This window comes from Rana temporaria, chromosome 9 (genome assembly GCF_905171775.1).
Source record: "Rana temporaria chromosome 9, aRanTem1.1, whole genome shotgun sequence".
Taxonomy (NCBI): Eukaryota; Metazoa; Chordata; class Amphibia; order Anura; family Ranidae; genus Rana; species Rana temporaria.
Window position 1 is genome coordinate 162,482,206 of NC_053497.1, and position 22,880 is coordinate 162,505,085.

Sequence of the window (22,880 nt, forward strand, 5' to 3'; positions counted from 1 at the left end):
TCGCTTGGCGTTTTCGGGGGGCCCCCTTTTGTGGATCTACTCGTCATCCTATACATTGTTTCCCTCCCTCTTCTGATTCTCTTACCCAGCTTAACCTCCTATTTCCTCCGCCTTTATCTATCTCAAATGTAGCCACCTGCGCTCTTATACACCCGTACTGGAACTAAATAAGTATCACACTCTCCACGCCATAAAACGCGTATCAGGTGAGGCGGGGAAATGGTAAGCAGGGGGGGTTAAAAGGTGGGTCTCTGTGTTATCCCAATGTACTTAATGTCGGGGGTCCTTAACCTTTCACTCACCCAGGTCCTACCAATACTTCAGGCCTGGGGACTGGAGGGGGGGAGAGAGAAAGAAAAAAAAATAGAAAAGGTAAAAAAACGGCCGGCACGAGAGGGAGATAACGGGGGGGGCAGAGCTTTCTGGGCTATCCACCTCTTTTTTGGCTGTCCCCTCAGATTCTGTCCCTGTCCTTATTTGCTAATTTGTTTTAGGCCACTCCTAATCCGATATCATTTCCCTGTTCAGTCTTGGTTATCTTCTCAGACTCTCTCCTAAATACGCATATCCATACACCAACGATGGAGTACCAGGGCAATCACCCAGAGTATTAAGAATATTACATCAAATTTCAGAGTTTTCAAAAATCTGGGGGTCATTTTTAATACACTGTATATGGTCTCTTATGCGGGGGGGGGGGGGGGGGGTTGCGTTTTTTAATGCTTATATTTGTTTAATTAAGGGGTTACTTTTTAACCCCTTCTAACCTCCAAGCCGCAGAGCCAAATCTTCTCTCACATGATCCTCATACAGTGTATTACAGTGCTTACTGTTATATGCTTTTTATCTTGTTCAGTCACATTCAGTAGAATCAGTTTATAGTTTTTCAGTTTATCAGTTTATCAGATAGTACTTATATTCAGTTTTCATCACCCTTACAGAGCACCATGTAAGCATTACTTTTCATGGGGTAGATGGCTATGTAGTGGGTAGTTAACATCAAACTTTCTACCATCTTCCTTAACAACTTGGCAATATTACTTTTTTCAGATTCTCCAAAAAGGGGGTTTCCCCTACCTTACCTCCACAGTGCCGTCATCCTCCCTGTCCTTTGAAAGGAAGGTAGCTGATAACTGAGATCTGACCTTATTGTGTGTATTTTGGTGGTTTAGGGTGTCCGTCTGTATAGGCTCGGCAGCCTCAATCCTCACGCTGTGTGTCTCGCTCCTGCTTCAGACCGTCCATCCGTCAGTCCCAGCTCCTTACCCAGCTGTTGTGGAGATCCCTGGAGATGCAGTGCGGCTCAGCACTGCACGTGTATGACGCACATTCTGACACCCGCCGTGTAATGGTGTCTGTGAGAGGGCTTCCGATACCCGGCGTGTGGCATGCGGGGGATTCAGGCTGCCATCCCCTCCTTTCGTTCACCTAGCGTGGTCCGTCCTCACACTCGAGCAATCCCATAGCTCTTCACTTCCCCCCACCTATGAGCGCGAGCGCGTCACGTCCTCACGTGCACGTGCCCGCCATCAACTGTGTTGTTGAAACATTGGTAGGGTTTTAACCTCACTTCCTGTTCAGCAGTGTGACAGGAAGTGAAGCCAATTGTAAGAAAAGGGACACAAAGCCCAACCCAAAAAACACAAGCAGGGGTTCTAACACTCACTTGGCTTCCCTCAAACACCCACAATTAGAATAGGATTGCCTTGCGCTAGATTTAAGCAATTCAAGCCTGTCCGCCAATACCCCCCCCCCCCCCCAACAGGCCATGTTTTCAGGTTTTCCTTCATCTTGCACATGTGCTTTAAAAGACAGTCTGGGCAGCAATTCTTGATAAGATAAATCCACAAAACATGTCCTGTCGGGGGTACTTGAGGACTGAGGCTGAGAACCACTGCAGTAAAAATGAAAAAAATAATACTTACCGCTCTGTATTTCCTTTCCTGGTGATTATACATGGCAGCAAACAATCCATGCATACGCAACTGGAAAGGAGCTTCGAGACAAAAATCACACCTGTTTTGGTAGGCCAATCAGCCTATTTCAGCTGCAGCTGTCAAAATCTGTGGCATGAAAAAGTAACAAAAAACAAACTTCAAAATTTGAAAGTAATTTTATTGGTCAACAAAACAAGGAAAGCAAAAACAAACAAAAAAAAATCAAACAAAAATAAATAAATATAAAAAATAAAAATAAACATAGGCTCATTTGAGACAGTAAACAGAATATGGTTTATGCTTTGGAAACCGGATAAATAGACCCAGACATCTATTAAGGATTTAAACATTAGTCACAACATCTTGAGAAATATTTAGCAAAATAATGCAGCACAGACAAATACACTAAAGTGAACACCCTAAAAACAACATGCATTGACAACCTCACAAATATTTCAGGCGAAGATAGCCCCCACACAAAATAAATAAATAAACCAGTCAAAAAACCCTTGATCAAAAACATATCTGTTTTGCAAAGACATTCGATAAGGACACAAATTTATTCTTGCCAGCAGGCCCCACACACATTCTGGCCTCTTTTCAGGGCAGGTAACAACTGCTATATGCAAGCTATATATAACATAGGCTTGTGTGCTAATGAGGCAAAAACACATGCACAGCCCATGAAAGACACAAAACACAAGTTCACCCAATGTAGAGACTGAACTTTAAAGTGGGTACACCTGTTAAGGATGTCCTTAAATTACTAACCCAAAAAACACACTCTATGAGCATGCTCAGAAACATCCAAGTGCTGTTCACACACAAAAAGCAACATCAAAAAATCTAAGTCCCTGGGCATGCTCAGATCACCAGAAATGTAGAGGCAAAGCCTTGTCCAAAATGAATCACATCATCCAGCATGCTACAAAATTAGAGATGGGAAAAACACCCCCTGGTCTGGGTGGGCAAACAAAGGGCCAAATCCACAGCCAGCGGCGCAAATTAAGTTACTCAAAACTTATGTCATTTAAGTTACGGCGCCCTAAGTTGGTGTCGTAAGGGCCGTATCCACAGCGCATTTGCGCACAAAATTGCGCCAGCGTAACTTAAATTCCGAGGTGTAAGGCGGGGTTATTTCAAGTGGGAAGGAAGTGGGCGTGCTTCATTGTAATGAGCTGTGACCCCATGCAAATGAAGGGCCGGCCGTACTGCGCATGCGCGCACTAATCTGCTGCTCACTGCGCATGTGAAGAACTTTGCTCGGCGCAATCAGTGAGATAGGTAAAAGGCCAAGCGTACTTAGTTTGAGTATCGCCCTGTGTATAAAAAGCCCCAGTCAAACACACTTCCCTTGCAAAAGTATATCCCAGTGTTTCCCTTCCATGAGCAATTTGCTTCTGCTCTTAACGTTTGTTGGAGTTTGAGGAGTTGGAGAGTCTAGTTGGTGTTTGTTTTTGATAAGTGTATTTTGTTAATTTGTTTGTTATTGTTTTTGCTGATTGTTTTTTTGTGCTTGTATTTTGTTTGTTTTTTGTTCGTGTTTTATTTTGAATTTATAGTAGCTGTCTGCTTGTGTGTTTAGATTTTTGTTTGTTTTTTGGGTGTATATTTTTGTCTGTTTTTGGGTGTATATTTTTGTCTGTTTTTTGGGTGTGTATTTTTGTCTGTTTTTTGGGTGTGCATTTTTGTCTGTTTTTTGGGTGTGTATTGGTGATTGTTTTTTGGGTGAGTTTCTTGGTGCTGGGTGGTGTCTGTGATGGCCCCCAAGCGCAGGAATCTTAATTTCACCCTGGGAGAGAAGCGAATTCTTGCTCGGGGCATCGTGCGATATGGGGCGATATCTGCATGGCCCTGAGAGCCGGAACACCACCCCGGCCAGGAGGAAGGAGCTCCTTAAACGGATAACGGATCAGGTCAATGCGGCGGGGGGGAGACCAGGACCCCCGCTGGCATACAGAAAAAGATTAACGACCTTAGGAGCGTCGTCCGCAATAAGATGGCAAAGATGGACGCCCATACCAGGGGCACTGGAGGAGGGGGACCCTGCCCAGTCAGACTGACGGAGGAGGAATGGGCAGTGGCCCAGTGTTTCCACCCACAGCAGGTGGTGGGCCTGCCTGGCTATCAGTCAGATGTTCCTGTGAGGACAGGTATGTTTTTGTTTTTTCTCTCTGGTGATTAGCATGTGTGGGTGGGGGAAGGGAAGATGTGCCAAGTGTGTGGATCCTCAAACCTGTGATTGTTTTGTGTCCTCCACAGATGGCCAGGAGGTTGCAGGCCCATCAGCCCAGGAGGTTGCTGGCCCATCAGGCCAGGCTGCTGCACCACCCCCAAGACAGGCTGCTGATGACTCCCAAGAAGGGCAGGATTCCCCAGGGGAGGGGAGTGGCCAAACCTCCCCTCATGAGGAGGTTGAGGGGGAGGAGGTTGAGGGGGAGGAGGATGAGGGGGAGGAGGAAGAAAATATTCAGATTGGCCGGGAAGTCCTGTTGGCCTCTGATATGATGACCTTTGAGTCTTCCCCTGAGGCTACCCCAGAGCCTGGCACCAGTCAGGCCACCATCAGGGGTAGCCCCTCCCACTTCTCCCCCAACAGGCCTCCACCCACAAGGGTCACTCTATCCCCTCCTCCCAGGCCACAAGCCTCAGGGGCAGGCAGGATGGCGACCCAGGACACCAGGGGGGTGGCCGAGCGTCTGCCGGTCAGTCTGCTGAGGGACAATGGCCGGCAGACCCGCACTCTGGCTAAAATGCTACAAAAAATGACCCAGATGGAGCACAGCCTGGGTGTAATGATGTAGGCAGTCGGTGATGTGGCCACCAACTCAGTGGCGGTCATTACATGCATGAACGACCTACAGACCGCCACAACAGGCGTGGCCCGGGAGGTGGCAGCCCTGACCCAGGCTGTGCAGGACAATACTAGGTCTGGCCAGGCCAATGTGGCTGCCCTCACTGCCTGTCTCAGTAGAATTGCAGTGGCCTTGGAGGGCAGGCCAGCAGGGGAGGCTCCTCCTTCCCCTGCTCACCCCCCCAGGAGGCTCCTCCTTCCCCTGCTCACCCCCAGGAGGCTCCTCCTTCCCCTGCTCACCCCCCCAGGAGGCTCCTCCTTCCCCTCCCCCCCAGGAGGATCCTCCTTCCCCAGCTCACACCCCCCCCAATGGACATCCTCCGCGAGGGCGTGGCCGTGCCCGTGGCCAGCCAAGGCATAGCAATCGCCGCCAATAATTAATTAGCAGGGATACTTTTGTTTTTTTATTTTTATGTTTTTTTATTTTTTTATTATTTCATTTGGTATTCTGTACTTATGATTTGATTTATGTGTGTGAATGATGTGTGAATGTGGGGGGGTGGCATTCCTGATAAAATAAGGGTGTCACCCTCAGTTTTGGTGGAGTAGGGATCCCCAGGACCAGGGAGAAGTGATCCCAGGTTCCTCAATGGTGTATGAATGCACAGTGACATAATTGGAGCCGTGAATGAATGAATGAATGAAAACTTATATAGCGCAACACATGCGAACTTAATCGCCTCTGGGCGCTTGTTGTTCCTGTCTCCTTTGGTATCAAAAGAGATGAGTCTTGATCTTTCTCCTGAACGTCAAGTGGTTCTCCTCCAACCGAATGCTGGTTGGTAAAGCGTTCCATAGTCTAGGCCCTTGGACCGCGAATCTCCTTTCTCCTTTGGACTTGTAGTTGGCTTTCGGTATCTGGAGGAGATTTTGATTGGTGGATCGCAGAACGCGATTGGGATTATGAGCTTTTATTTTTTCGCATAGATAATGGGGAGCATTCCCATAGATACATCTATGCGTTAGACAGAGTGCTTTAAAAGTGATTCTGTCTTTTACTGGTAACCAGTGAAGGGTTCTCAGTGAAGGTGAGATTGATTCCCATGGTTTTTTCCCAGTCACAAGTCTAGCGGCCGTATTTTGAACGACTTGCAGACGAGCGATTTGGTACTTGGGGAGTCCGAGGTAAAGGGCATTTGCATAGTCCAATCTTGAGTTTACAATAGCTCCCACCACGACCGCTATGTCTTCCTTGGGAATAAAAGGAGTAAGTCTGCGTAGTAGGCGCAGCAGATGGTGAGATCCGCTGACTACTGACCCTATTTGTGCATCCATTGTCATGTAGGAGTCAAAGATGACCCCAAGACTTTTGACTTTGGCGCTAGGGGTGATGATTTTGCCCAGAATTGGCGGGGGGGTCCAAGTTGTTGCAGGTTGATTCATACGTTTGGCGTGAAACAGGAGAAGTTCTGTTTTCGCTCCGTTGAGTTTAAGATAACTCTTTGTCATCCAGTCCTCTATAAGAGAGGCATGTCTCTAGATTGAGGTGGTGATCCTTTTTATTGCAAATGCGGAAATATAGTTGCGTGTCGTCTGCATATGAGTGGTAGAGCAGTTTTTGACTGCTAATAATCTCAAAAAGAGGGCGAAGATAGATGTTGACGCCGTGGCGTGGCGTTGCTGCTCCCAAGTACCAAAGGGGGGGGGGGGACTTGGATCTAATCCAATTCGATGTGCATGTGATGTGTCTGTGCTAGGGACCACAGTGGCGTGCATTCATGCATTCTCATTATGACATCATTAATGTGCGTTTACTGTGCAAATATGCATTCTGCGAGGCGTCTCCTGACTGCTGTTCCCTCAGAAGAGGGGGTACCCTGGGTTACTAAAGTCACTATTATAGATAGGGGCATGGATGCCCCTGGCATGGTGGCATACAGATTGTAGTCCAGCAAGTGTGTGTGCTCAGCTCTTCCTTCATGGTATTGCTTTAGCTGACCTTTACACGGCATGTGTAAAATTAGGGCTGCTTTTATAAAGTGTAAAATTGCTCCGGGAAACTAACAGAAGCGCACAGGTCGTAATCTACGCCGCACACACTTAATTTTGTGGATCGCCCTATCTCCCTCATTTGCATCTTTGCCTATCAAATACAGCGGCGTGTCTAGCGTAATTTGCGCACAAAGAAGCGCCGGTGTAATTATTTTAGGTAGGACGGAAATACCGGAATTTCATGCGTATCTCGTTTTGAGGATCAGGCGCAAAGATACGCGCCGTGTAAATTTAGAAATCTCGAGTTAAGTCGGCGCATCTGCTTTGTGGATTTGGCCCAAAGAGCCTAACATAGACAAAAGTTATACCATAAATACCAATGCAGTCTATGGGAAATGACTTGTTAATTTTGCTAGACCCCACTTGGCTGGCTTATCTTCTAGTAATTGGCCTTAAAATGGGTATGGGGCACAGGGTACTGTAAATCTTGCGCTGGCTGCCACAATAGGAAAAACACAGGAGAGAGAGATAGAGCGGCCTCCATGATGGAGGGGGAGGGGGACATGTGACGTATGGGCACAGGCAGCACTGGGCAGAAAGGCAGAGCTGGCTGGCTGTAGCGGAGGCGGAGCGGTACATCAGAGGAAGACTGGTGGTGCACGGTAACGATGTGACCGCAGGTACACAGACAGGTCACACTCACTGCCAGTGGCACTGTGATGATCAGGGGCGTGCAGGGGATGTTTTCTTTCCTTCCTCCATTCCTCCACCGCTGCTGTGCCAGCGCCTCTAACACTGTACGGAGGGACTCTATAGTGGAGTGGCTGCCTGTTGAGTTAGTTGCTGAGAGGAAGTAGGATCACCGGTGGCCGGGCGCCCTGGGTGGTAGTGCCACCGCCTCTCTCCAGTGCGCCCTAGGCAGCTGCCTAGTGGTAGCACCGGCCCTGACTCCAAGGAAAATCTTAACCACTTCCATACCGTACAATGTCATATGACGTCCTGGACTTCAGTGGGGGATATCTGAATGATGGGTGCAGCTACAGGCATCATTCAGATATCCTTTTTTACAGTGGGCGATTGTTCGCACCATAAGAACGATCATAGCGGCAGTTGCGCCACTTGATCATTCTTACAGGCGGCATGAGGGGACATCCCCCCTCCCACCGCCATCCGGTGCTTCTCCAGGCTCTCCCGTGCCATCAGAGGCCCGGAGAACGAATCGTCCGCCGCCGAATGAGGAGCATGGAGAATTAAAAACATAAACATAAACATAAACAAAGCTGCAATCACGGCTGAAAGCATGAGATCAGTGGGGTTTTTTTTCCAGCCTGTCACACACTATTCCTATTACAAGGGATGTTTACGTTCCTTGTAATAGGAATAAAAGTGATAAAAAAAAAAGTCAAAAAAGTGTAAAAAGAAAAAATATTATGTAAAAAATAAATAAAAAACTGAAAATATAAAAAATAAAACGCCCCCGTCCCTAGTAGATCGCACTCAGAAGCGAACATGCATGCAAGTCCGGCCCACATATGTAAACGCTGTTCAAACCACACATGTGAGGTATTGACGCGTGTGTTAGAGCGAGAGCAATAATTTTAGCACTAGACCTCCTCTGTAACTCTAAACTGGTAACCTGTAAAAAAAATTCAAGCGCCGCCTATGGAGATTTTTAAGTCCCGAAGTTTGGCGCCATTCCATGAGTGTGTGCAATATTAAAGCGTGACAAGTTATGTATCTATTTAATCGGTGTAACATCATCTTTCACATTATCCCCAAAAATTGGGCTAACTTTACTGTTTTGTTATTTTTTAACCACTTAAGCCCCGGACCCTTATGCAGCTCAAGGCCCAGGCCAGGTTTTGCGATTCGGCACTGCGTCGCTTTAACAGACAATTGCGCGGTCGTGTGACGTGGCTCCCAAACAAAATTGACGTCCTTTTTTTCCCACAAATAGAGCTTTCTTTTGGTGGTATTTGATCACCTCTGCGGTTTTTATTTTTTGCGCTATAAACAAAAATAGAGCGACAATTTTGAAAAAAATGCAATATTTTTTACTTTTTGCTATAATAAATATCCCCCAAAAACATATATAAAAAAAAATGTTCCTCAGTTTAGGCCGATACGTATTCTTCTATCTATTTTTGGTAAAAAAAAATCGCAATAAGCGTTTATCGATTGGTTTGCGCAAAATGTATAGCGTTCACAAAATAGAGGATAGTTTTTTTTTTTTTACTACTAATGGTGGCGATCAGCGATTTTTTTTTGTTACTGTGACATTATGGCGGACACTTTGGACAATTTTGACAAATTTTTGGGACCATTGTCATTTTCACAGCAAAAAATGCCTTTCTTTCAATCTTCTTTTATTGGTTTTTTAGCAAAGCAAGAGTATACAGAAACCTAGGAGGCATTCCTCTGGTTTAAATCAGTCAATACATAAGTATCAGTATTATCTTCATAACAATTCGTATAATAAAAGTAAAAACAAAAAGTAAAGGGGAAGTGGATCTCTTTTGGGGGAAGAAAAGAGGCTCATAATATGTTACATTATCTCTCTTCCTATACTTGTTCCTTTCCTGCTACCCCAAATCTACTTTGTTGATCCGCTCCCCTAATACCTTTTTGCCCTCCTTCCCTTTTGCCACCTGTCCGACGGGAGATCCATATCCCGTCGGGCTTGGGGCAACTAATCTGTTCCTCCTGCCTTACCTCCCCTATAACCCCCCCCAAACTAAACAAAACAAGCACCAAAAAAAAAAAAAAAGGAAAAAGAGAGAAAAAATACAAAAAGAAGAAAAAGCTCATAATTCCTCCCCCCATCAGGTCCCCCCCGTCCACCCCTCCCTCAATCCGCGTCCATCAAGGCCTTTCCCTCCTCCGAATATCTAAATGTGTTCCACTCTGCCCATATTTCTAAATATACCTTCCGTTTTTGCCTTGAGGTCCAAACCAAATCCTCCATTCTATTCAGATTTTCAACTCTATTAAGCCACATCCTTATAGTTGGAGGGGGTGTCTGCTTCCACGTCCCTGGTATACATGCTCGGGCAGCATTTAAAAGATGGCAGGTCATTGTTCTCTTATATCGTCTCGCTGACATCTCTGTATCTTGCAACAGATAAAAAGACCATTCGTCTGGTAGCTGCGTCCCACTAAATCTCTGTGTTATTTCCCTGACCCTACCCCAATAGTTTAAAATCTTAGGGCAGGCCCAGAAAATATGCATTAGGGTTCCTCCCCTCTTCCCACACCTCCAGCATCTATCTACCATGTCTGGATAGCACTTGTTCAATACCTCCGGTGTCCGGTACCACTGTGACAGGACTTTGTAATTCATCTCTTGTGTCTTTACACACATGGATGTTTCAAAAATATTCCGAATTATTTTGTTCTTTTGTTCATCTGTAAAAGGTCTCCCCAGTTCACGCTCCCATTTATGGAAGAAGGGTATCTGAAACTCCTCTGTTGGGGTGTTCAGTAACTCTCTAATTCTCGATAAAGGGTGCCGTAGGGTCCCTCCCCCGCTGCAGTACCTCTCAAACCTTGTCAAAGTTCGCCCGTAACTAGCTGGGGATTTCAAGGTGTTAAAATAATGTTGTAATTGTAAAGACCGCCAAAAATCAAGTTGATAGTGTAGCTCACCTGATATCATCCCCTGTCGAGTAGTCCAGGCCCCCTCCTTCAGGAAGTGCGAAGCCTGGAACCACCCCTGCTCTATTAATTTACTAAATGGTCCTTTCATCCAGCCTGGTTTAAACTGTGGGTTTCCCAGTATTGGGAATAGTGGTGAATCATCCGTTGATAGTATCCCTCTGGCAAATAGGTCCTACTCTCCGGGTGGCTCATAAGCTATCAACGGATGTTTCTTAACGTCACCTGGGAGCCCCCGGTAGCACCATGCCGCCCTCTGCAGTATGCAGTCGCATTGATCTTGCTCCAACCCTGGCCATAATTTGTCTCCTGCATGTCTGCTCCAATCAACAAGTCGACATAGTAACGCTGCCTGGTAATATCTATAGATATCTGGGACCGCTATTCCTCCATCCCGTTTGGCCAGTGACATTACCCGAGCCTTAATTCTTGGGCGTTTATTCGCCCAAATAAATCTATTGATAAGGGACTGTGTTTGCTTAAAAAAGGATTTCAGTATTGCGATCGGGAGGGTCTGGAAGAGGTACAGATACTTGGGCAACACACTCATTTTGATGATGCTGGATCGTCCGAACCACGAATGGAACCCCCTCTGCCATCCATCCAGGAGGGTCCGTATTTTAGACAATAAAGGTACATAATTAAGTTTAAAAACCTGTGTTAGATCCGCCGGGATGGATGTACCCAAATACGTAAGGGAGGTGTCTGACCATCTGAGTCTATACTTTGATTTCAATAACTTTAAGTCTCTCCCTAAGACCGCCACTCCCATTGCCTCCGATTTATCATAGTTAATCTTGAAATTTGACCACTCTCCATACTCACTCAGTTCTTGTATTAAATTGGGAAGGGATTCCATTGGGCTAGTTAAACTAAACATCATGTCATCTGCGTATGCTGAACATTTGTACTCTGCACCTCTCAAAGACACCCCTTTAACACCAGTATTCGACCGTATTTTACTCAAAAGGGGCTCCACTGTCAAAGCAAACAATAACGGCGAAAGAGGGCATCCCTGCCTTGTCCCGTTAGAAAGTTTAAAGGGTGATGACAAAACTCCGTTCACTCTAACCTGCGCCACTGGATGTGTGTAGCTACTTGCAATCCATTGCAACATCTTTCTACCGAACCCCATGTGTCTCAGCACTGAAAACATAAATTGCCAATTTATCCGGTCAAATGCTTTTTCTGCAAACGTCCCTACAAAGACACATGGGGTTCGGGAAGCGCTAACCAAATGGATCAGGTTCATAGTCTTAATCGTGTTATCTCGGGCCTCCCGCTTCTGGACAAATCCCACCTGGTCTTTATGGAGTCCTGGTATATTCTGTTGGACCCTCCCTGCTAGGATCTTAGCAAAAAGCTTCAGATCTTCGTTCAACAAAGAAATCAGTCTATAACTCCCCCTTTGGGAGGGATCCTTTCCTTCTTTAGGAATAACCGCTATTACCGCTTTTAGTGAGTCGGGGTGGAAAGTGCCTGATTCCCCTAAATCATTGAACATTTTTATCATATATGGGCCCAGCTCTGGTAAAAAGGCTCTATAATACTGGATGGTATATCCGTCCGGCCCCTTTCCCCTTCTTCACTGCCTCCTGTAATTCCTCTACTGTAATAGGTTTTTCCATCTGTTGGCTCATTTCTGATGTTAAACTCGGGATACCCGAGGAAGTTATATAGTTATCCATTCCCACCTGATCCTGTGAACTTGTTTGTAAGTTGTATAGGGAACTATAATATTCTCCAAAACTCCCTGCAATTTCCGTAGGTAACATAATTTTCTCTCCGCCTGTCCCCTGAATCATTGGAATTTAGGTCTTAATCTGTTGTTCCTTTAGTAAGCTTGCCAGTTGTTTTCCACTCTTATTCCCAAATTCATAGTTCTGCCTTCTACCACTTTGTATTGCCCTTTTAGCTCTGTATAAAAGTATTTCTGAGATCTGTCTGCGTGCCGCCCGTAGGTCCCGTTCTAGCTCTGGAGTGGGGTATTGTTTATGTCTTGTTTCCAGATCTACAATTTCTGACATTAAAGTGGTTACCTTTAGTTCCCTTTCCCTCTTGATCCTTGCCCCATGCTTCATCAGGACCCCCCTTATTACCGCCTTGTGGGCCTCCCAGACCACGCCCGAGTTACAATCCGAAGTCTCATTAGTCTCAAAATACCACTTTATTTCCCTCCGTATCTCCTCTAGAATAGACTCCACCTGCAGTAAACTTTCATTCAGTCTCCATGGTCCAGGCCCCGGGGACCGGGAGTCCGCCAACGCATACCTCAAAGAAATTGGGGCGTGATCTGTCCACGTAATCTCCCCTATTCCAACCTCTTTTACCGAGTGTAGCTGGTTGTGTGGAATAAAATAGTAATCTATACGCGAATAACTCTTATGTGGGATAGAGTAATAGGAGTAGTCTCGTTCCCCGGGGTGCATCAATCTCCATACATCTATTAATCTCGCCTGTTGTAACATATGTTGAATTCGTTTCCTAATGCCCCCTGCGACTGAGGATCCACCGGTTGATGTATCTACCTTTGGGTCTAATGGCATATTCAAGTCTCCACCCAACAACAACTGACCTTCCTGAAAACCTGCCAGCTCCTCCAGAAACTTTTTCAAGAAGCTGTCTTGTTGTGTATTGGGGGAGTAAAAGGTGGCCAGGGTTGTTACTGTAACGGCTACCCAAGTTGAATGAGGGTCTCAGCCGTTGGAGACGTCCTTTTCCCTGGCAAGCTGCGATATGCAGGTACCGCCGGTATATCCCATCGAACGCCCTTCCAAGAAACGAGACGGGCTACGTTTGAAGGGTCAAGCAGACAGACTTTATTTGCCACATTTTTCCTCCTTATATCTGGTTACAACTGTACAGAAACAAATGACACTCCCCCCCTCATCACACACTAAGGCTAATTACTAAACATTCTTTAATTAATAACAACAAAACCTTCCCCCACTCCGTCTCCTAGGCAGACGTTTCGTCTCCGCATACAGAGACAGTGTTATCACACAAACAGTTTTTAGCATGCATAATTATAGTTCTGAGAGCAGACCTGGGATTAACACCTGTCCATTACAACACCTCTATACAAGGACAATGGACTGTCTCCCAGGCCCTGACGCAATTAGCATGTCACTAGACTGAGTCATAGAATATTGACTGGTTGGGCTCACAATTAACCAACATCTTGTAGTCTCTCAAGATCCTGCAATTATTATCAATGTCCAGGCAGAATAGTCCATAATCCGTTACACTGCCCCCCTTTTGTGGAACACTCCGGCAGACCCGGATTGATCCTTTTCGGATCAACTTGGGGATGTCCGGTCTGCTGTTAGGGTAAAAGTTCCGTTTGCCTGGACAGTCCGTCGGCCTTCCCATTGGCTTACCAGGTCGGTAGCTGATGGTGACGGTGAATAATAGAATTCAATTCTGGAACAGTCACTTGCTTTGCTCTCTCAATGGCTCCCAAAACCTGTTGCTGATGCTCTTGGGACAGATACGGCACCACCTGGATGCAAATCCCATTTAATCTTTTGACAATTTCCGCCTGTTTGTGCATTTCAATGTTCAAGCCACGGGACATCTCATAATACGTGACATAGTGTCGTTGCATCTCTGATTTCTCACTGGCCAACTTGTCACATTCCCATTTTAGACTGTGATATTGTGCCGGATCTACAGTACATGTCGGGGAAGGTAGTCTTACCCGGTTCTCAGCAGCAAGTGGGTTGATTCCAGCAACGCGGGTGGTCACGGCACAAGCAGCAGCAGGTGTAGGTAAATAAGCCGAAGTCAGAGGGCCAATGTCGTTGCCCAGCACCACCTCGGCAGGTAGGTTGTCCATGATACCAACTGTGGTCTTTCCTGACCCGGCTCCCCAGTCTAAGTGCACCCGGGTGGTGGGTACGCGAAATACAGCACCCCCTGCGACCCGGACGGCAACTGTGCGAGTGGACACGTTCTCTGGCTTTACCAGATGTTTTTGAATCAGAGTGATAGTAGTCCCGGAATCTCTTAGGCCTTGTGCTACTTGTCCATTCACTCGTACCTCCTGACGGTGATGCTGACGGTTATCCGGAGAGGCCGCTTGTATTGGGTCTGCCTCATACCAAATTCCCAGACATTCCTTAGGGCCCCTTTCGGTCTCCAGGCAGTGGTCCGCAGAGGGACGTGATGGAGTGACCTCTGTGTTGGGTGTTGTGCGTCTCCAATTGTTATTTGTAGCTCTCAAAGGGCAATAACGAGCAATATGTCCCGTGTCGCTGCAGTGATGGCACGTCACCCTAGGCGAATCCCGGGGGTAGTTGCTAGGCCCCTGAGGACGTGGTGGGACTGGAGCCCGAAACTCTGGGCATGGGGTGACGGTTGGAGTACGCGGTTCTACCTTCTGAGCCAGCCGTGTAGTACCCTGGCTTACTTTCCTTGTCTCCGCGTACTCATCTGCTAGCCGAGCCGCCTCGTTTAAGTTAGCGGGCCGGCGATCTCGTACCCAGTCTTGTATGTCTGCGGCCAGGTCTTGAAAGAAATGTTCCATTAGGAACAGCTGCAATACTTCCTCCCCGGTGTTGGCCTTGCACCCTTGGACCCAAAGGATTGCCACCCTTTGTAACTGGTTGGCCCATTCCATGTGGGAGTCCACAGCCATCTTCTTGGACTCCCGGAAGCGCCGGCGGTAGGCTTCTGGCGTTACGGCGTATCGGGTTAGCAGCGCCTTTTTAACTTGCTGGTATTGTAAAATATCCTCTGGAGCAAGAGCCCGAAAGGCTTCATTGGCTTTGCCCGACAATTTCCCCGACAAAATAGTGACCCATTGGTCTGGTGGTACCTGGTGTAGTGAGCACTGCCTCTCAAAGTCCGCCAAATATCCATCGATTTCCTCCTCACTTTCTACAAAAGCTTTAAATGCAGTGAACGGTATTTTCTTTCCTGTAGCAGCAGGTGGGGGGGTAGGAACTGCAGGTGTAATGGGCTGTCTCGCTCTTACCAGTTCCAGTTCTTGTCCCCTCTTCGTTTGTATCTCTTCCCTTGCTTCCCGAAACAGCTGGTTGATTAGTTCCACGGACGTTTCTGGATACAAGGATAATCTCCGCTGTACAATCCCAGTAATTACATCTTCTTTGCTGACAGGTGCAAGGGGCTCCGTTCCTTCCATGGATCCATCCATTTCGTCCAGCTCCAGTAGTTCAGCTATCAGCTCCCTCTGTGGTCTGTTGCTGGCGCTCCTACCACGACTCTCCAATAGATCTTTTAGTGTGGATCTTTTCAGCCTGGCGTACTGCGACTCCATTCAGCACTTGCTCTTTGGATAAAAGGACCATCCCACCGCTGCCAACCAATGTAACGGCTACCCAAGTTGAGTGAGGGTCTCAGCCGTTGGAGACGTCCTTTTCCCTGGCAAGCTGCGATATGCAGGTACCGCCGATATATCCCATCGAACGCCCTTCCAAGAAACGAGACGGGCTACGTTTGAAGGGTCAAGCAGACAGACTTTATTTGCCACATTTTTTCTCCTTATATCTGGTTACAACTGTACAGAAACAAATGACACTCCCCCCCTCATCACACACTAAGGCTAATTACTAAACATTCTTTAATTAATAACAACAAAACCTTCACCCACTCCGTCTCCTAGGCAGACGTTTCGTCTCCGCATACAGAGACAGTGTTATCACACATAAACAGTTTTTAGCATGCATAATTATAGTTCAGAGAGCAGACCTGGGATTAACACCTGTCCATTACAACACCTTTATACAAGGACAATGGACTGTCTCCCAGGCCCTGACGCAATTAGCATGTCACTAGACTGAGTCATAGAATATTGACTGGTTGGGCTCACAATTAACCAACATCTTGTAGTCTCTCAAGATCCTGCAATTATTATCAATGTCCAGGCAGAATAGTCCATAATCCGTTACAGTTACCATGCCTGCTATAGTCCCTTTCAATGCTATATACTGCCCCCCTGGGTCCACCAGTGATTCTGTAAATGACCACAGGGTATTTTTTTAGATCAAAATAGAAACTCCTCCTCTTTTGGCCTCTGGATTCGTCGCATGATACACCCATGGAAACGATCCACTTGCAAGACAGAACGGCCCTCCTGTTTTAAAATGGGTCTCTTGTATCAAAGCGATATTACTTCCCCTTTTTTTCAAATCTTGTACCAAAATCTTCCTTTTTTCGGGTATGTTTATACCCTTAGCATTTATTGATATCACTACCAGGGAATCCATCTCCTAGTCAGTAAGATACCCGCGGAAACGGATCAAGTCGCAACCTAGGGGTCCGCGGGGGGGACGAGGGGGACAGGGAAGAGAAAAAAAAGAAAAGAAAAAGAAAAACAAACAAACAACAAAAACAGAAAAAAAAAAAAAAAACCCACCCTTCCCTACTCTATTTGATATCAACGAACGGCGGGGAGGAGATCATAAACCCCCCCCCTTTCCTCTGGAGATATCTATAAGCCACTGCTTTTACACTCGCTATACCCTATGAGTGTTGACCTAGTAGGGGAACTTCACCCGCGCATTTCCCAGCAAGGGGACTCCCCTCGCCCCCCCCGCAGCTCCTTCCAACCACTAAAAAATACTAATTGACTCGACTCCCCGAGGGATCAAAACTTGCTCCATGGGAAGAAGAGAGGGAAAAGTAAATGAAAAGTAGATGGGAGCGGTCCTGAAGGAAGGAGAAAGGAAAAAAAAAAAGAAGAAAAAGTTTTCCTTCCCTTTCCCTTTCTTCCCTTAAAAAAAAAAAAAAAGGAGGGGTGGCCCAACGGCCCCTCCCCCCCCGGCACCTAAAATATTCACAGATCAATTTTTGCCCTGCAATATCTCTCGAATAAACCCCCCCCCCCTAACCCCCCCCCCCCCCAAAAAAAAGAAAATTATTACTAAACCCCCCCCCCCCTTGGCTCCTTCTTCCGTCCTAAGCCTTGCTACCCCCCTCCCGCTCAGGCCCTGCATTCTCTATCAACTTCAACTGATACGCTTAGGATCTGTCGTCAACAGGTATGCAAACAACACATTAGCATACTTCCTACCTGACTATATTGCTAATATGATCAGGGGTCAAGCAGGCTGTTATTATGGAGGTTCAAGGTGGGTTGGATCTGTCCCTCCCTCCTCCCCCCCCGGTCATCGCCCTGGACCCACCCCCCCTACCCCCCCTGACTACTCCCCCCTATAGTGTAACCCCAAAAGTATTTGTGCTCTCCTTGTGCATTTACTTAATGACCAGTTTAACAAGCTGAACTGGAAATTTTGAAAGGAAAAAAAAAAGAAAAAAAAAGAAAACAACAACAAAAAAAAAGGAAGGAACTCTAAACCCTCTCTCTCCTTCCCCCCTATATATATTGTGTACTGTGTATGTGCTAGAAATCCCTTCTTCTAACTTGTGTCTTCCATAATACCCAAGAAAAGCCCCCCCCCAAAAGAGGAATAAACCCCCAAAGAAGACCCCATAAATTAACCCCGCCCTTCCCCCCTCCCCCCTAAAACCAGGACCGTAACACTAGTCTCTTAAAAAAAAAAAAGAGGAGAAAGGAAGAGACCGCACGATACTACCTGATATATTAATCCTAAGAAGTTTAGTAATGGGGGTAGCGTAGCATGACACTCTTTTAGCATATCCCTGTACCCTCAAAAAGAAAAAAGCCATGGAGGGACTCACTAACTCCGTAACCAGAAATTCCAGTCCCCTCCCCCCCTTCTATACACCCCCTTTACCCTCCTCCCCCCTCCCTCCCTCCCTGTCCCCTACACCAATCACAACCCCCAAAAAAAAAGAACCCCCCCACCCCCCCAAAAATCAAGCACGTATATACCAATCTCATGCTAGGCAACATATATATAAACATAGCCAGGTTACACAAATTCTCCAGTCCCTTCCTTCAGGCTCTAAACCATACTCATGTTTGTCCCTGTTTGTCCTTTAGCCGCTATCCTTCCAACCGCTATTATTCCCTCATCCGCTCCTCCCCCCCCCCCAAAAAAAAGAAGGTTTCCACAAAAAAAGAAGAGAAAAAATAAAATAAAAAAAAACGTCCCCAGAAGCAGACTCTTCCTGAAAAAAAAAACAGTCAGAATCTAATTCCTTCTAAGGTCCGTTGTTCTAGGATTCAACTGTACCCAATCAGGTACCTCAAATGGTTCCGTCTCCAGAAACGCAAATAGGCCTGTGAGGTCATCTCTTGAACGCAACCAAAATGAGGACTGTCCCTTCTTAATAAGGACTGATATGGGGAATCGCCATCTGTACGACCCCCCCCAGGCCTTTACCCGTTCTAGTACTGGGCGAAGTAACCCTCTTCGGTATAGGGTATGAATGAATGAATGAATGAAAAACTTATAAAGCGCGGCGCATGCGAACTGAATCGCTTCTGGGTAGCATTGGATAAGTCCGGTAAAATTTTCACCGTTGCCCCGTGGAAGTCCATGGTCCCCACCTCCCATGCCCTTCGTAAAATTGCCTCCCTTTGTGAAAAATAATGTAATCGACATATAATATCCCTAGGACGGCTGGTATCTTTTGATTTGGGACCCAGGGCTCTATGCATTCTATCCATCACATAGTTCACCGGGGCCGGCTCCTTCATCAGACCATGCAGAATATGATTAACAATGTCCTGCACAACCTCCTGATCTGCTGGTTCTGGGACCCCCCGGATTCGTATATTGTTACGGCGGTTCCTGTCCTGGAGTTCCTCCAACTGTAATTGCAAGGAGACCGAAATGTCCCTCTGCATGCTCCTCTCCCTCTCCAGTAGTCCCACCCGCTCTTCCAATGCCTTCAACCTGCTCTCCCCTGCTAATGTGCGGGTCTCTAAGCTCTGTATTTCATTCCGAACCCCCTCCGAGTCCTTAGCATGTGCCTCTTCTACTTTTGAAATCAGCTCTGTAATATCAGCCCTAGTGGGGAGAGCCTGAATCAAGGTTTTCAAAATGTCCATTTCATTTTTTAGCTCTCCAGTCTCCCGCACAGGGAGGGGTGCTGTGGCTCCTACCAGAGGTGCAGACAAACGGGGACTTTGTGGTGCGGGTTGTAACGCAGGCTGTAACGCTTCCATATCAGTTCTAACAATCATCCCTTGTTGGGGCAATAACACATTGGAGCCACCGCTCACCTGCATCTTTCCGTCCGACAGTCCGCGCTTACCTTCAGAGAGGCGACCCCCTCCCTGTTTTGCGGGGAAATACTTCTGGATCTCCTGCTGCTCCGCGGGTCTAGGTATGTAAGTTGGCGTTGGAGTTTGTACTGCAGATGCTGCTGCTGCGTTGCAGGATGTCCGGCTCTCCCTCAGTCTGCCTGGGTGCATCCCTCACCCTCTCTCCTTAACACAATCAGGGCTCACACCGGCACCCCAATAACTATAAGTGGCGCTTTAAATGTCCTGAACGCACCTTCACCTGCTCTCCGTCACCCCGCTCACTCCGACACTCACACAGGTCACGTCAGGGGTCCCGGAGATAATTCAATAGCCTAGTCAGAGGCAAGTCCGAATGACCCGTGAGGTAGAGTACACCTCCGTTTACCGCTGTGACCTGTTCCCCCGGACCGTAAGTCAGACGCGCTCTCCTCTCTCCCCGCACACGTCTCTCTCCACGTGCACGCCGGAGCTCTCCACGTGCACGCCGGCGTTCCAGGCAGGTTACCAATTCATAGCTCCCCGCTCCAACACCACCTCCCTGGACACGTCACCGCTGCTGCTGCGAGGGTCTCCTGCTATACTTCACCAGCCGATTTAGTACACACAACCCCACTCAGCGGAGTCTGGTCATCCCCGTAACATCAGGTATTTCTCCTGGAGCTGCGGAAGAGGACGGGAGCTCACCACCTCACTCCCTCACCCAGCCATGCGCAGGCCACACCAAAAAAAATGCCTTTCAATTGCATTGTTTATTGTGAAAATGACAGTTGCAGTTTGGGAGTTATGTTTTGCGCTTTAAACAAAAATAGAGAGAAAATTTGGAAAAAAAAAATCATATTTTTTACTTTTTGCTATAATAAAATATCCCCAAAAATATATAAAAAAACGTTTTTTTAGGGGGCGAGGAAGGGGTTAATTATGTTCCCTGTGTGTGTTCTAACTGAAGGGGGGGTGAGACTGACTTGGGGAAATGACTGATCGCTGTTCATACATTGTATGAACAGACAATCAGGCATTTCTCCCCCTGACAGGACCGGGAGCTGTGTGTTTACACACACAGCTCCCGGTTCTCGCTCTGTGTTTACACACACAGCTCCCGGTTCTCGCTCTGTAAAGAGCGATCGCGGGTGCCCGGCGGTGGTCGCGGCTGCCGAGCACCCACGTCGGGACCAGGGGCGAGCAGGGAACGCTGACCATAAAAGGGAACTCCGCACCAAATTTGAAAAAAAAAAAAAAACGGCGTGGGTTCCCCTTCAGAAGCATATCAGGCCCTTAGGTTTGGTATGGATTGTAAGGGGGAACACCTACGCCGAAAAAATGGCATGGGGGTTCCCCCCAGATCCATACCAAACCCTTATCCGAGCACGCCGCTTGGCCGAACAGGAATGGGGGTGGGGACGAGCGAGCATCCCCCCTCCTGAGCCGTACCAGACCGCATGCCCTCAACATGGGTGAGTGTGTGCTTTGGGGCAGGGGGGGCATTGCGCCCCCCACCCCAAAGCACTCTTGTCCCCATGTCGATGGGGACAAGGGCCTCTTCCCGACAACCCTGGCCTTTGGTTGTCGGGGTCTGTGGGCGGGGGGCTTATCAGAATCTGGGAGTCCCCTTTAAAAAGGTGGCCCCCGGATACCGGCCCCCCACCCAATGTGAATGAGTATGGGGTACATCGTACCCCTAGCCATTCACCTGGGGAAAAAATGTTAATGGGGTTGTAAAGGAATTTTTTTTTTCATAATAAGCATCCTTTACCTGCAGACATTCCTCTTTTCACTTCCTCATTGTTCGTTTTTGCTCAGAAGTTGCTCTTTTTCTTCTCGGTTCTGTTCACTTCCTGCTTGTCTGATTGTTACTCACCACCGTGATGGGAGGCTTTACTGCGGTGGTCTACTGACCCCCTCCTGGGAACTACATCTGTGTGGCAGGACGATCTCTACGTGTTAGAGACTTCAAGGAGGTGTGAATTACTGGGCGTGCCGCAATTAATACTGGGAAATGTAGTTCCTGCGCCATAGCACGGCTACAACAAAATGGCCACCAATGGGATTTTCAATAGTAACTGAAAATCACCCAAAAAATGGTGACAGCGCTGCAAAAATGGCGGCAAAATACATCATTTTGAACAGTGATAGCCCGAAGAGGCTAAACAGTGTCCAAACTCCAAAGAAACACAGGCCAGATGTACTGCAGTCCCCTTAGTAAGGTGCCTCCCCTCCCGACAGCAGTATTGTAATGCAGCAGAGGGAAAAGGAGCAGGGAAGGGAGGATAGGAGGACCCCCGAACCCCAGGAATGCCCAGCCGTACCAACCCACCAAGCAGGAGGGACTGTACTTACCCGTCCAAGCGAGGACTCACTGACGCATTCCTGACAGGCCTACAACCGCAATGGAGGTAGCTGTCAGCCCGGTCCACTGTGAGTGAGACAACACCACAGCCCAGTCATGTGTGGACCTCGGAGCAAAGCTCACCGGCCACCCCAGGAGTCATGGGGTATGTCGTGGCAGACCCAGCCTCTTTTGCAAAGGTGTGCTCACGCTCGCTGGCCGGACTGAGTAGACTACAAGGATCTACCGTATTTATCTTCCTATAGCGCGCACTGGCGTATAGCGCGCACCCATACTCTAGAAGGGAAATTCCTGGAAAAAAAATAATTACTTACAGTTTGTCGGTGTCTTGCCCGGCGTCCATCGGCAGCCTTGTCCAGTCCGGCGTCCGTCTGCAGCCTCGGTGGTGTCCTCCCCGCTTCTCCCGCCCTGTCTCTGAGCGCCGCCGCCGACATATACCGAGGACAGTACACTCGGGTACACTCGGCTATGCTCGGTCACGCTCATCTCCTCTCGCATAAAGGCTAGGAGGCGGCACAGGGTGTGACCGTGAGCGGAACCGAGCGCGGCCGAGCATAGCCGAGTGTACTGCGCTCGGTATATGTCGGCGGCGGCGCTCAGAGACAGCGGATCAGCGTATAACGTGCACCCACGATTTCCCTTTGATTTTAAGGGGAAAAAAGTGTGCATTATACGCCGATAAACACGGTATATATCCAGCCTGTCTCTCAGCCGGAAAATTCTTTCAAGAAAAAATAAAATAACATTTTTCCTCAGGGCGCTGGGCCCAAAGGGAGCCATACGTCCTTCTCCTTTGCTAGGCAGAACAAAACTAGGGCTGCATACCGAAGGGAGGAGGGTTATGTCTGGAGGGACCGCCCCCTGGGCGGGGCTGTTCAACTCTGTTAAAGTAACATGTATTTAATTATATAACATGTTTCTGCCTAGTCCTCTCCTGTAAACAGGGAACATAACCCACTTGTCAAGATGTAAGGAGCCGTGTCCGTCCATGGACGATAGGAGAAATAATTTTTAAAA